The sequence below is a fragment of the Lactuca sativa genome, chromosome 4 (assembly GCF_002870075.4).
Source record: "Lactuca sativa cultivar Salinas chromosome 4, Lsat_Salinas_v11, whole genome shotgun sequence".
Lineage (NCBI taxonomy): Eukaryota > Viridiplantae > Streptophyta > Magnoliopsida > Asterales > Asteraceae > Lactuca > Lactuca sativa.
Window position 1 is genome coordinate 53,754,111 of NC_056626.2, and position 6,227 is coordinate 53,760,337.

At 30.8% G+C, this 6,227-nt stretch overlaps 1 pseudogene; it reads left to right on the forward strand.

Annotated features, from left to right (window-relative positions):
- The first annotated feature begins 3,686 nt into the window (after nt 1-3,686).
- LOC111876782 (BTB/POZ domain-containing protein POB1-like) lies at nt 3,687-6,012 on the forward strand (annotated as a pseudogene).
- Nucleotides 6,013-6,227: the final 215 nt, after the last annotated feature.

Genomic DNA, 6,227 nt, shown 5'->3' on the forward strand with positions numbered 1-6,227 from the left:
GTATTGAAGCATAGTAGCACTCACGAGGCCTTACAATCAATATACATGGGAGTGATATTTCAAATAAAGTCATATGTGACTTTTGTAGATACGTCACCATACACATAGGAATGTTTACATCCCATATAGCCTAATCATACAATGTTGGCATTTCATTATATCTTAGCAACTTTATAAAAATCATCACATTTTATTTTTCAATTTTGACACTAATGATATAATTTCACCGTATAATTTCAAATAATCATACAACACTAGCATGAATGCTACGACAACAAGGCAAAATGTAAAAATTATAACAAACTCGATTATAACCCGCGTTAAACGCAAGGGAACGCATAAAGAAACATACAAATGTCTACAGCTATTGCATAATAATTATTAAAAAATTATGGTTATTGGTATTATTGAAATATGTAAAAGATAAATTGAAATCGATAAATATCTATAATCGTTGAATGACCTCTTTGTAGACAACATTTTTTGTTTTATTAGTTGAACGACATTCCTCGTCACATATGAGTACCTTCAGAATCATAGATCATTACATTAGTGTAATTTAACGAAAGATTGATGGGTAAAACAATAAGGACAAGACTTTTAGTTTTTTTTTTCTTAAAGAAGATGAATCGTTACTTGAATCTATCATTTTGTTTTAGTGTTATGTTGCTTATAAAAGTTAAATATAAATATATAGGCATATTGATAAGTTTTATTATTTTATATGAGGAAAGTAATAATTATAATGGACAACATTATCTAAAAATAAATGCTTGAAATATTTTTGGAGGGAATAATTTTGGAATATTTTTTGATTTACAGATTTTTTATCATAATAAATAATGAAATTTTTTTACTATTAGTTTAAAATTTTAAATGTAATTTTTATGTATACATTAGTATCTAATGTAATTAGTTGATGATTGATTAGATACGGATTCTCATTTGTGGTCGTCTATTTATGTTGAACCTCATAAAAATACATATTTAATGACTTTTATTAGTTTTACTATTGAATAGAAAATGGTGTCGTATTTTAAGTACATATAAAAAATTTCATTCTCAATCTATTTTAAGATAATGACATATTTTAAGTTAATATATAAAAAATCGTATTTTATAACTAATGAAAAGAAAAAAACGGAGCCAAATTTTTTAACTATAATAAAGTTGATTCCAATTAAAAAGTACTCAATCGAAGATAATATCATTCAATAAACATCATAAGATATTACGTTATATTCAAATTACAGACATCATTTTTGTAAGAGTCATTCAAAATATATGAGACTGTAGTGCCTAATACAACAATGTAATAACCAAATGACCCTAAGATATTTTAAATGAAATATAATTATAATATATTATCTATGCAACTAAATTTCTGCATAACATGTGAGATTCGTCTACTATATGGTATTCTAATATATTATATTATAGTATAAACATTATATTTGGAAAACCACTTTAAGTTATATTGTAGTTTATAACATTAAATTTGTGATAGGCTGTATTTGACACACATTTTTGTATTTATATCTATATTACATATTTAAAACAAATCGTATATAAACATCTAACCTAAATATTCATCTTCGAGCTTTCTTTCTTCGCCACGTAAACAAACTTTTGTTATAAAACCAAAAATGGAATAAAAGACACTTAATTGTTTGATCATGATATATTGTATTTTGATTGGGGCTTGTACAAAACATGCATGAGCATATATTATTAATTTATCTCTTGCTTTGGGTAATTCGAATAAGATAGCTTCAAATCCAACGTATCAAACGGATTACCCATTTACTAAAGTCTAAAACCCAAAAACTCAAACATGTTCTAATATCATACAAATGCATGGGGTTTTAGCAAATTATTATCTCATATGAATTACCACTGATTATGTGTGATTAGTTATTAAGAAGGTGAAAAGGTTTGGGGGTTTCAAATGCGTGAGTTTTTAGCAAATTATTGTGGGGGGTTTCAAATGCATGACAATCAAGGGAAAATGCAAGCTTTATAAGTATATAAGAAGATAAGATAAGATAAGATAAGATAAGATATCAAACAATGATATTTCATTACTATTGTGATAATTTAGTTTATATTTTGTATTTTACTAATGTTAACGGTCTTTTTTTTCTAATAACCGTAACACTTTTACTAATTGTATTTTTTATAAATCTCCTAGTATCTTATAATTTTTTTATTTTACTTTATAATTTCTCATAACTATGCTATTTTCAAGATTGACCTTCTTAAATACGAACATTTGTTCACTGATTTCGACCAAAAAGGGTTCCCCATGACCGAGATATGACCTTTCATAGACAGAGACAGATTAGAGGAAAATGCTAAAATAAGAGCTTTGGCTTTTTAAATAAAAAAAACCACATACGCACCTTACTACTAACTAAATATGTTAAAAACAAAATAGAAATTACAATGCACTTTGTATCCACTAAATACAGTTACAACAACTCAATAAAAATTTAGAAATTGCAATTCAAAACATTATAGATTAAAGTCGAAGTACATTGTCATTAACTAAATATGTTATAAACCAAGAATTATGAGGAAATATGTCAAATTAATAGCAGTATAATATTGATAATTAAAAATACTGAAGGATAAATGGTAGATTTCAATCATCAACTATCGTGCAATCCAAAAAATCTCAGAAAATTTGAATTACGTATGACACACACACATACATACAGTTAATCAAAAGTCACTGTGCTTTTCTCATTGACATTTTATCAAATATGTAGAGTGCAACATCAAATGCAATGTTAAAAAGACAAAAGTTAACGATTGAAAAAACTAATACTGACATTTATAATCAAGATTATTCATGCATTCAAAGATCACAGTCAAATACAACACTAGTTAGAATCAAAAAATCGAAAACAAAATTAATAAAAATTAAGAACATCATACTAAAGAAGGAACCGGGATGACGAACGTGATGTTGCAAAGGGTGATGTTGTTCGAACGTGATGTTGCAAAGGGTGATGTTGTTCGAACGTGATGTTGCAAAGGGTGATGTTGTTCGAACGTGATGTTGCAAAGGGTCTGAAGAAAACATAATGTACGAACAGCATCACATGATTTATACATAACTTTCAACAATGTTTATGGAAAATATATCGAATTTCAAATTCTTTGATTCTTTGAAATTGAGCAACGATATTCCGTAATCTTGTAGATACATTTCATATAATAGATGTGACTTGAAAGAATATACGAAAGATGCCAACTAAAAACGTGATTTTAATTAGGAGGAATGAAATTTACTTTCAAAAATTATGATAAGGTTTAAACGAGTTGAATACATTTCTTTTATAAATTACGTTAACATTAAATCAGTTAGTCAAAATTTTAAATTTAATCAATATTAAGTTAATTTTATTTTATTTTAATTAAGATGGATCAATGAGTAAAAATTAATCAAAGAAACACAATAAAGAAACACAATAAATAACTTTGATTGTTGGAAGTGATGTCATGATATTTATCTTTTAATATATTTAGATTAGATTTTAATATATATTTAGATTGATAAATAAAATATTTAATTTGAAACAAAAAGACGCCGTATAAAATCAAAATTTTATAATGATTTAATGAATTTGCTAGTTAAATTTTGTATATCTTCATAGGCCGACTTGAATCAGTTACATACATTCATCCTCTTCCAGTGATAAGGAATTAATTAGGGTTCTGAAATCTCTCAAATTCTTTTCACGTATAACGAGAGATTCCAGTTTGGACCTTTTCGATCATAGAACGGCGGTCATGGAATCTAGCTATTCGTCTGAAGTCGGTCGCAGCGACGGCGACTTCGGTTTTGCGTTCAACGATAGCAATTTCTCCGATCGTCTTCTTTGCATCGAGATCGTTTCCGAGCCGCTAGGGTTTCGACCAGATGGAGAGGGTTGTATGAACCTGGCTGCTTGTTTTCGAAATCCTAAACGCCGTAGAGAAGATATTATAAGAGAAAACGGTCAGTTGTTCCATGATCTTTTCGTAGTTTACCAATAATCGATGAATATGTTATGCATGTGATCATGCATTTGTTTTTTTTAAACCGCTCTGAATGTGAAACTGACAAGCATTTTTACACATCCTTTCTGTTTTTGATGAAGTTTGGAATATTCTAACGATAAATTGATCAGGGAATGGGATTTTTTGTGTTTGCAAGTAATATCATATTCTTAATGTTCTAAGCGTTAGACATTGCTTCTGGATATTCAGATGAACAAGTTCAGAATCAGCCGGATCATATTCTTGATGATGGCATGGACAATGAAATCCAAGATGAAGAGCAGGAAACAATGATTGAAGAACCACATACACCATTAGGTATGAACCGATTAATTATTATCACTATTGATACTTGTATTTTATTTGTATTTTATCAGATGACACTGATTCATTCTTCAACATTGACTATTTAATATTTATCAGTTGCAAGAGTTAAAACCATACATATCAGCTCCCCAATTTTAGCTGCAAAGAGTCCATTTTTCTACAAGGTGAAACCTCAATGCTCACAAGCATCTATTTTCTCTACTTTATTACTCAACCATGCATATTCATGTTCCTCACATTATATCTTCATGAAGCTCTTTTCAAATGGGATGAAAGATTCAGAACAGAGGAAGCTCCATGTAAACCTCCGAATCAATGACTCGGGTATATGTAAAATATTTACCATTTATAGCATCGTACTTTGTTTGTTAATTTATTAAACATTAATTTTTTTATTAACAACAGAGGAAGCTCCCTTTATGGAACTCCTGAACTTTATATACAGCAATACTCTGACATCAACTTCTGCCCCTGCTCTTCTTGATGTTCTAATGGCTGCTGACAAATTTAAAGTTGTTTCATGCATGAGACACTGCAGCAATCTGTTAAGAAATCTGCCTATGACACCTGAATCAGCATTACTTTATCTCGATCTTCCTTCCACTGTTTCAATGGCTGAAGCAGTTCAGCCATTAACAAATACTGCAAAAGAGTTCTTAACTCTCCGCTACAAAGACATAACCAAGTAAAACCGAATCTTCCTTCATTTTCGTCACCTTGACACCTTTATATAAAATGACAATTTTACCCTCCAGGCTTCAGGACGAGATTCTCAATTTATCCCTAGCTGGGGTGGAGGCGGTTTTGTCAAGCGACGACCTCCAGGTTGTATCCGAGGATGCAATTTACGATTTTGTCCTCAAGTGGGCCCGGATTCACTACCCTAATATCGAAGAACGACGCGAAATTTTAACAAAACTTCTCCCAAAATGTATCCGGTTTCCTTACATGACATGCAGAAAGCTATAAGAAAAATCATGACATGTAACGAATTTGACCCTAAATTCGCACTGGAATCCCTCTTTTCCAAAGCAGAATCTCAATCCCTTCGCAAGAACCCTAATCCCCCACGGGTCTACAAGTATAGGCCCGTGAAGGTGGTTGGGTTTGAACTGCCACGTCAGCAATGCATTGTGTACATGGATTTAAAACGTGAGGAGTGTGTGGGTTTGTTTCCTTTCGGAAGGATTTACTCACAGAGTCACAGGCGTTTAATTTAGGGGGCAAGGGTTTTTTTTTTGTCGGTTCATTGTAATATGGATCAACAAAATTTGTGTCGATGTTTTGGGCTTTTTTTGGGGACCTAGGAAAAAGGGTTGGGCCCGTTTGAGGTGGATTATGAGTTTGGGGCCCGGTCAAAGCCCGATGAAGAGTATATTAGTAAGTAGTATAAAGGGAGTTATAATTTTACAGGTGGAAAAGCAGTTGGGTATAGGAATTTGTTTGGGATACCTTTGGGTTCTTTTATTGAGGAGGGAAGTGTTTATTTTATTAATGGTGTGCTTCACCTTAGGGCTCAGCTTACCATTATTAGGCAATCAAAATAACAAATTTAGATGACTTATCATGTAAATGGGCACATATAGTATAGCTTAGTTTACTTTTCATTTTATACATAGTATAGGGACTTTATGTGAAGCTTTTTATTTTTTTATAGTAGTGAAAGCAATACAAACCTTAATGGGAATTATTCTACAAGCCAAGATGGTAACCGACTATCCTCTATAGGGCCGCATACGTTCTTCATCACATATATCACTGGACGCTTCACATTGTTTCCCGCTTCAAGATCTATTATTTATTTTATTTTATTTTTTTTCTAGAAGATCACTACACTTAGCTACAGTGTCTCC